Source organism: Stegostoma tigrinum, chromosome 18, assembly GCF_030684315.1.
Source record: "Stegostoma tigrinum isolate sSteTig4 chromosome 18, sSteTig4.hap1, whole genome shotgun sequence".
NCBI classification, from domain to species: Eukaryota; Metazoa; Chordata; class Chondrichthyes; order Orectolobiformes; family Stegostomatidae; genus Stegostoma; species Stegostoma tigrinum.
Genome location: NC_081371.1, coordinates 6,887,829 through 6,897,909, shown reverse-complemented (window position 1 = coordinate 6,897,909; position 10,081 = coordinate 6,887,829).

Genomic DNA, 10,081 nt, shown 5'->3' with positions numbered 1-10,081 from the left:
ATCCTTATAATATAGTGACCAGAACTGTGTTCAGTACTCCAGTTGTGACCGAGCAAGTGTTTTACCAGTTCTACCATAACTTCCTTGCTCTTGTATTCTAAGCCTTGGCAAATAAAAGCCACAAGCCCTCTTAGGCACCTGCTACCTTCAGGGATCTGTGGATATGGACACCAAAGTCCCTCTGATCTTTAATACTTTCCAGAGTCCTAACATCCATAGGGTAATACTTTGCCTTGTTAGCCCTCCCAAAGTGCATTATTTGACACTTCATCGGATTGAATTCCATTTGTCACTGCTTTGCCCATGACAGACACACCAACACCAGCATCCTCGACCAGGCCAACATCCCCAGCATCGAGGCACTGACCCCTCTTGTTCAGTTACAATGAGCTGGGCATGTCGTCCACATGACCGACACGAGACTCCCCGAGCAGGTGCTCTACTGCCTGCTCTGAAATGGCAGGGGAGCCCCAGGTGGGCAGAGGAAGCGCTTCAGTGATACCCTCAAGGCCTCACTGGTGAAGTGTGGCATTCTCACAGATGCCTGGGAATCACTGGCCCGAGACCGTCCAAAGTGGAGGAGGAGCATCTGGGTGTGCATGGAGCACCTTGATGTAGGGGAAGAAGGAGAAGCCAGGCGAAAACAGTGTAAGGAGCGCACTGCCTCACCCACGCCCCACCCACCCCATCCCATGACCATCCTCTGGCCCAAAGTGTAACAGAGCCTGTGGTAGCAGCAGCAGTTTGTACAGCCATCTACAGACTCACCCTGAGAGTGGAACAGGGTCCCCCTCGTCTGTGAGGGACCACCAATGATAATGATTCTGTTGATATCCTCCCGGGGTTTATGGCTCCCCTCAATATTTACCAATTTGGACAATAACCTGTACATTTCAGTATAAATCATTCATGTACATCCCACTCACACCTCCTCTCTAACTGTTAATATCTTCTAATATTTCACAGTCCTCTACCCCAATGTCTGTACCTGTGCCATCCTTTCCTATTGTGAAGCTGCCGTTAAGTATTCCTGGAATCCCTACAGTATGGAAACAGGCCATTTAGTCCAACAAGTCCATGCCAACTCTCCAAAGATCATCCCACCCACTCCCACCCCTCTACCCTATCCCCGCAATGCTGCATTTTTCCCATGGCCAATCACCTAACTTGCTCATCTTTGGACTGTGGGGGGAAGCTGGAGCGCCCGGAAGAAACCCACGCAGACACAGGGAGAATGTGCAAACTCCACACAGACAGATGCCCGAGGCCGGAATCGAACCCAGGTCACTTGTGCTTTGAGGCAGCAGTGTTAACCATTGAGCTACTGTGTTGCTGTGATCTTCTATTCATTGAGGACTGTGCTCATGTCTCTGAATCTACTCACAAATTATCTCTATGTTCTCTTGTGGGGCCTACTCTTTGCCTAGTTATTCACTGCCCCTTTATATATTTATAAAATCCCTTTGAATTTACCTTTATTCTATCCATCAAAGCTTTCTCACAACACTGTCTTGTCATTTCTAATTTCCATTTTAAGTTCCTCCCTGCCCTTTGTCTGATCCTGTTGAGGCTTTGCCATACTGAACCCTCGATATTTTCTATATGCTTCTCCTTTATTTGTTAATCCTCACCTTTAATCTCCCTTCACATTCAGTTCTCCAGTCTTGGTCCCATCCTCTCTCTTTGTGGGAACACATTTGCCCTGTACTCTCAGTCCTTCCTGCTTGACTGCCTCCCACTACTCTGACACTGTTTTACTTGCAAGCAGCTTCTCCCAATCCATTTTCGCCCAATCACATTTTCATTAGCCTTTCCACAGTTTAAGACTTTTATTTCTGGCCCATTCTTCTCCTTTACCTATCATAAATCTCACTGAGTTGTGGTCACTATCTCCAAAATGCTCCCCTACTGAAACACTTTCTGCTTACCTGGTTTCTTTTCCAAATATCCAGTCCGGAGTTGCCTCATTCCTGTAATGTAATGTACTGGGTGCAATTTAAGACTGAATTGAATTGAATTGGCTTTATTGTCACAGGTACACAAATGAGTGTAGTGAAAAGTTTACGAGTCTCTTCCTTACCTTGCTAAATAAAACAATCCCAGTCAATGTTTCGGTAATTAAAGATCCTCTTCTATTGCTACTTTATTATTCTTACACTGCTTTGAAATTTGATTACATATTTGATCTCTATCTCTCCCTGGCCCTTTAGTACACAGCTAACAGCGAGCTTACCCCTTTTGTGTTCTTTCACTTTTACTCATCTAGACTCATCCTTTGAAAATATCATCCCTCTTCACTGCTACAAGTCATTCCTTGATTAATATTCACTTCCCCCCATCTTCTAGGCCCCTCTCTATCTCATCTGAACACCTTAAAACCAGGATCTTGCAGAGGAACTTAGACAATCTTGCATTTTTATAGCACTTTTACAGCTTTGGGACATTTCAAATACTCCATAATTTCAAAATCAATGAAATATCTTGAAATGCAGGCACTAAGATTATTGAGATAAGCAGAACATAAATGAATGAAATCAGTGACAAATTCATTGTTATTTAGTTGTTTTGAAGGGCATGGTTTGGTGAAAGAGAGTGGGGGGGGCAAGGGTGTTAAATGAGGGCCTTGGTAGCTAGTCCCATTTTCAAGTCATGCCACAGAACTTTGGAGTTTTCACTGAAAATTGACAGTGAGGGCAGAGACTCTGGGCTTTTGAATGTTCTCCCCAACTCTCCCAATGTCAACAGGAATCAATTTTTGTTCAGTGAATCAGAGAGAATTTCATTCCTGAACATTTCCCATTGATTAATTCTGCGAGTGGGGTCCATGGGATCTGCCTGAACTGTGTGATGTAACCATGGTTGATTGTCTGGCTGATACTGCATTGGGCTTGCACTTGAAGAATGGTCAATTGGGCAATTTACTTCATTATAGATGCCCTGTGATCCTTTTGGCACTCTCATGATTGTCAACACTTCTGGAAGCAAAGGAGAAGCAGAGACCTGTGATCTGTCACTGAAAGTTTCCCCAGTCTTCCAGTAAATATTGTGTCTCAAGATGGTCCCAGATGGAGGCAGATTGACAGGCCTGAGCCTGGGACTGGTCCATTCCAGTCTGCTTCCCTTCTCTTTTTTTCTGCTTTTGCTCTTTCTCTTTTTTCTTTTTCTTCTCCTTTTCTTTAAAGCCTGGAGAGTGGCAGGTGAAGGAGGTGGCCTCCAACAACACTGTAGCAATGCCAAGACAGGCCAGACCACAGCTTCACCCCAGCCAGGGGTCTCCTGGGTAAGTGAGGTGCAGGCCCTGAGCTGACTCCCCTGGCCTGGAGTCACATGCTCCAAGGGTGCAGCTAGGCCTGGGCCCCCAAAGGAGCGGAAACATCCACCAAAGGGTCGATGGAGATCCCTGACAACCATTAGCGGCTTCTTGAGGAGCTTTGGATGGGGAACCCACCCAGGCCCATGACCACAGCTCAGGCACAGCAGTGGTGATTGTGGCAGAGGCCTGTAACCGGCACCCAGAACCCATTTCAGAGATAATGGGAACTGCAGATGCATCTATGCTTCTTGGCCTGCTGTGTTCATCCAGCTCCACGCTTTGTTATCTCCCATTTCAGAGACTCTGGCCGATATCAAGCAGCAACTGGAGGAACAGAGAAGGAACAAGAGAAGAGAGAAACCTGAACCTAACAGCAGCAAAATCTTGCATTATATTCAAAGTTTCAAGATGATGCCAGAGTGTGGCAACGCTTTGTATACTACACGCGCGAAAACACTTTCCATTGTGTTTTTTTAATATACGTGTGACAATAAGCCAAAATCTATTGATTGCTGCATTTAGTGAGAGCAGCTTGGCTTCTGCAATGACAGAGTATGAGATCTGGCAAAGGGAAACCTTAGTGAATATTCAAAGCAGGCAGACTCAATTTGGAGCACTCTCACTCCTAAAGTAAATGGGTTCATCAACACAAACTAGATGTGTTGAGTGCAAATTCCAGTACAGTAAGGAGGAAGAGCTGCATTACTGGGGGTGCCACAAGTCTCCCCTTTAAGTTGGTCGGGGGGGGGGGTGGTAAAAAAATCCCCTAGCTCTAATAGAAGAGGAACCACAAAAAAATACAGATTATCTGGTCATTATCTGATTGTTCTTTGCAGGAAATGCTGTGTGCAAATTGGCTGCTGCGTTTCCTACATCACAACAGGCACAATACTGTAGGTGAAACTCAACAGGTCTGGCTGCATCTGTGGGAAGAAAGCAGAGTTAACATTTTGAGCTTGGTGACTGTTCACTAGAACTGGCACCATACTCGAAACACTAACACTGATTACTTCCCACGGATGCTGACTGATCCATCAAGTTTTGCCAAAAAAAAACTGTTTTTCTTTCAGATCTTCAATGTCCGCAGTTGTTTGCTTTAGTTAACCACACTGCAAATGAACTTAATTGGAGTAAAGAAGACTCCTCAGCACTAACAAAATTTAAGTCTTTCCTAATAGCAAACTTGGGCAGGACAAACAGTAACAGTTTTTGTAGATATCCAAGTCTGTGTAAAAATGTGAGGACAACAGTAAATGCTGCAAATACTCAGTAGGCCAGGCAGCATGCATAGACAGAAAAAAAACAGTAAACATTTGTCATCGTCAACCTGAAATGTTAGCTCTGTTTTTCCCTCTCGAAACATGCTTCAGAGTGTTGCCAGTATTTTCTGGTTTCATTTCAAATTTGCAGAGCCCACAGTATTTTGAGCTCTGAGCAAGGGTCACCGGACCCGAAACGTTAATTCTGGGTTTTTTCCCCCCTTCATAGTTGCTGCCAGACCTGCTGAGCTTTTTCCAGCAGCTTTGTTTTTATTCCTGATTTACAGCATCCGCAGCCCTTTTGATTCCCAAGGTATTTTGCTTCTGTCAAAGCAAAAGTGCGGGATTGAATGGTCCCAGAAAAGCTGACATTGCAAATACAGAGCAGCAGGGGTCCATTCGTATGTGTGGGTCTGAGCACTTGTCCCAGGGACAGGACTAGCTGTCAGAGTGTCTGAAGTCGGACTGTGTGAGAAAGGAGAGCAAATGGGATAGGCCTAGATAGTAGTGCGTGGGAGATTAAAGCTACTAGGATCAGCAATTGATTGCCTGAACTGTCACATCCAATATAAAATTATTTTAGTCTGAAAGAATAGATCAGATAGTTGCACTATTGATATTTCCCTGAGTGTGGTGGGGAGTAATGGTTGTTGCATGTGTTTTGAAAACTTGATGAATTGACTGCCACAGGTCCCCTAAGTGCACCACTAATAGTTGATGCTATCACTTGACTCTGAGACACTGGGCAAGGTTGACTACTGAATGACTGCAAAACTGTAGAGGCCAAGGATCAACACGAAGGCAACTTGAGGGATCAAAGGACTCAGGACCAGGTGTGAAAGCAATTGTCTCTCCACAAATTGCTTGTCACATTTGCTACAACATACCCAAAGTACTTCATCAGCCGTAAAATACTTTGGGATGTCCTAAAATTGTTAAAAGGAATTTAAAATCTGCAAGTCCTTTTTCTTATGTGACATAAATTCTGAAATGTTCTTCATCAGCACTAACTTGAACACTGGACCCCATTCTCCTATCTTGGTAATGTAATGTAAAGATTTCCCCTCCTCATATCCCCTAATCTTTTTTCCGAAAAGTCCTGTCTCTGCACGGGATTGGTTCTTTGATTCCTTAGCTTCAGGCTGTTAGACCCAGTTTCTCCCAGTCTTTCGTTGTAATTCAGACCCCCAGTGAAATGGATTACTACTCTTCCCCTGTGCAGATAAAAAGCCTCTTAATTCTATTTCCCAAAGAAGCATGTGCTGTCCCTCTGTTCAGTTACCCTTCTAAAGAAAATTATAGTTTTGGACACAGTGATCATTGTCAATCTTCAACGGTGGCTTTTGCACAGGATATAATATTTTATCTCTCCTTCATTGCTGCCTGTAGCACAGCCCTCTTCTCATAAAACTAATCCTTTACAATTTTGTCCCTGTAAACTTCCACCCTATTTCAAAACTCACCCTCTTCTCTGTGAACAGCCTCAAAATTTAAGCCCATCTTTTCCAAAGCTTCATGTTTGAAACTCTTTGATCAGTTTTACACCTCAGGTACAGTGCAGAAACTGTCAGAATTCACATCTCATTTAGACTCATAGAGATGTACAGTACTGAAACAGACCCTTACGTCCAACTTGTCCATGCTGATCAATATCCTAGATAAATCTAGTCCATTTGCCAGCATTTGGCCTATATCACTCTAAAGCCTTCCAATTCATTTACCCATCCAGATACCTCTTAAATGTTGTAATTGTACCAGCCTCCACCACCTCCTCTGGCAGCTCATTCCAGACATGCACCACCCTCTGTGTGAACAAGTTGTCCCTTAGGTCCCGTTTATATCTTTCACCTCTCACCTTAAACCTGTGCCATCTAGTTTTGGACTCCCCTATCCCAGGGAAAAGACCATGTCTATTTACCCTATCCTTACCCCTCATGATTTCATAAACCACAATAAGGTCACCCCTCAGCCTCTGACACTCCAGGGAAATTAGCCCCAGACTATTCAGCCTCTTCCTAAAGCTCAAATTCTCCAGCCCTGACAACATCCTTGTAAATCTTTTCTGAACCTTTTCAAGTTTCACAACATCATTTCTATAGCAGGGAGACCAGGATTGCATGCAATACTCCAAAACTGGCCTAACCAACACCCTGTACAGCTACAATGTGTCCTCTCAACTCCTGCACTGACGTATAAAGACAAGCATACTTCACTATCCTATCTACCTGCAACTCCACTTTCAAGGAACTATAAATCCGCACTCCGATGTCTCTTTGTTCAGCAACACTCCCAGTAACTTACCAATAAACGTATAAGACCTGCCCTGATTTACCTTTCCAAAGTGCAGCACCTCACATTTATCTAAATTAAACTCCATCTTCACCCCATTGGTCCATCTGATTGAGGTCCCATTGTACCCTGAGGTAGCCTTCTTCACTGACCACTACACCTTCAGTTTTAGTGCCATCTGCAAACTTACTAACCATACCTCCTTTGTTCGCATCCAAATCATTTATATAAATGATGAAAAGCAGTGGAACCAGCACCGAGCCTTGTGGTGCATCTTTGGTCACAGGGAACCTGTGGGGCTATGGAATAAGTGCTTGCAAGTGGGATTAGACTGAACGAGTCAATTTTTAGGTGGAGCAGACGTGATAGACCAAGTGGCCTCTTTCTAACCCACAAACATTTTATGATTCCAACATCCCCCTGTCTGGCAACTTCCTGCAATTGAACCAGAAAATTTATGACAACCCTGATGTCTTGTTTCACCCTGTGATGAGGTTCCATCCACAAACCAACAGCATTTCTCAGAGTCTAAAACTGAAATTGCTGAAAAGTCTCAGAAGATTTGGCAGCATCTGTGGAGAGAAATTAGAGTTAATGTTTCGGGTTCAGTGACCTTTTCTCAGAACTGATGAAATTTAGGAAAATGTTGGTTTTCATGCAGAAGATAATGTGGGGGGAGCACTTATCCCAGGAGCTAGGGCTTATCTCCTCCCCAACTGTGAGACTATCTTTTGTATGTAAACCAAACTCTTCCAAGCCACCGCCAGCTCTGAGGAAGGGTCACGCAACCCAAAACATTAACTCTGATTTCCCTCCACAGATGCTGCCAGTCCTGATGAGCTTTTCCAACAATTTCTGTTTTAGTTTCGGATTTCCTGCAACTGCTCTACTTTCGGGTTTTTTGTACCATCTCTAAGTCTAGCTGTTTCTGACTCTACTCATACCTCAGCTCCACTGAAGCCCTGGTCCATATGTTTGTCTCCATTAGACCTAGTTGCTTCTCACATTCTACTCTCCATAAACTTGAAATCATCCAATACTGCTTACCTCACATCAAGTACCATGATTCACTACCTCTCCACTCATCAACTTACAGACTTGTGGTTAAGTAAGGCCTCAATGTTAAAATCCTCTTCCTTGCTTTCAAATTCCTCCATAGTCTCAGGACCCTCTTACTTCATTAATCTTCCCCAGTCTGAGACACTGCACTCCTCTGATTCTGGCTTCCTGAGTGTCCCCTGTTTCAAATTGCTGTGCTGATGGTGATCATACTTTCTGCACTTTTGCCTCCTCTCACCTCTCTGTCTCCTCACTGCTCATTCCTCCTTTGAGACAGTTAGCCTTTTCTTCCCCAAGCTTTCTGTCACCTTCCCCAATTTCTCCTTATATAGTGCGGAGTCAAGTTTTGTTTTATTGCATTCAAGTGAAGTGCCTGTGGAATGTGAAAGGCACTCTACAAATACGACCGGCTGGTGTTACGAAAGCAGAATGTGGGAAACTTAAATCAGCACATCATTACACACCATTCTAAACAGCTTGTGACCAAAGATCTGGAGAGGTGAGGCCCTCTCATGAACAAAGAGATCCCACAAACATTGGCTTACAGCTGGAACCAAGGTTGAGGATTGTTGTACACATTGATAGCAGGATGAGGGTTCAGAAAGAAACTCAGTAAAAGCCCTGCAACCATTAACAGAATCAGCACTGAACAAACACAACCACATGCTGAAACATTTGTACTTCGAAACCCACTTGCACCAGTTATGTGTACAACAAGCCAATTGAATCAACTAGTATTTGCACGTAGGACAATTTGTAAAAGCAGTTGCACTAAAAATGCAACAAGATAATGCAAGTCTTAATAAAAGGACAGTGCAGCACTAACAACAGGAAACAAAACTACACCTTATTGTTTCAGAGATAGTAGGAACTGCAGATGCTGGAGAATCTGAGATAACAAGGTGTAGAGTTGGATGAACACAGCAGGCCAAGCAGCATCAGAGGAGCAGGAGGGCTGATGTTTCGGGCCTAGACCCTTATTCAGACAATTTTCTAAAGCCAGATGATCAAAATATACTTTTCCATGATTTTTATCCTCCCTTTTTCCTCCTTGCTAGCCATCTTCATGAAGGCTGGATCCTTGCTAAGGTCCAGTCCTAAAGTTGGTGCTCTTCTGATGCCTTGACCAAATGACCATTCTTCATGTGAGCTTGTGAGGGGATAGAAAGATTTCCATTTGTATAGTGCCTTTCCTGATTTCAGATGTTCCTAACGTGCTGTATGTCAATTCAGTGCTTGTTGCAGTCACTGCTGTTATGCGCTGCACTTTTGCACAGATTTGAGACCAGGCAGGCAATACACTTTTTAAATCAGTTACCCGAAACGTCAGCTTTTGTGCTCCTGAGATGCTGCTTGGCCTGCTGTGTTCATCCAGCTCCACGCTTTGTTATCTCCTAAGATGCTGCTTGGCCTGCTGTGTTCATCTAGCTCCACACCTTATCTCAGTGGCAGCAGTATTAACGGTAGTCTGCTTGCATTGACCATATATTTGCTCTGTGCTGTCCGTAAGCATAGAACAACTCTGAAATCTAATAGCAGTATAAAACAGTATTGGTGATGAACTTCAAGGTATTGGTCTCAACAAAAGCCCAGTTTTGTGGTGAATGTACAAGGGTTAACATTAGTGCATATAATATTGGCGGTGGGGAATTACCCAGAAACCACATGACCATGTATGAAAGTCTGACTACCAAAGTTGCACAGCAAAATCCCACAAACGCAATGCCATCTGTTTCAGTGATGATTTCAGGCCAGGACAGCTCTTCCACTTGTCAAACAGTGTCATGGGTCCATTTACATCTCTCTGAGAGAGGTGAGAACAGCCCTCAGCTTAACTACTAGCTTGTTTGAAAGATGGTACCTCTTGCAGTGCAACGTTCCTCCAATGCTGCGCTGGAGGGTCAGGCTCAAATGTGTGTTTGAATTTCTGAAGTAGGATTAGATTGATAAGCTCTGGCAGAAGAACCAAGCGGCTTGGCCATTTCAGAGGAGGATTAGTATTTGACTGCAGAGCTGCATGGGTCTGCATTCAAATGTAGGTCAGACCATGTAAGGAGAGCAGATTCCCTTCCTTAAAGGGCCAGCAATGAAAGCTGATGTTTAAATATCTCACTAAGATTACTATTACAATTCTATAGTTTATTGATTTAATTTCCAACAG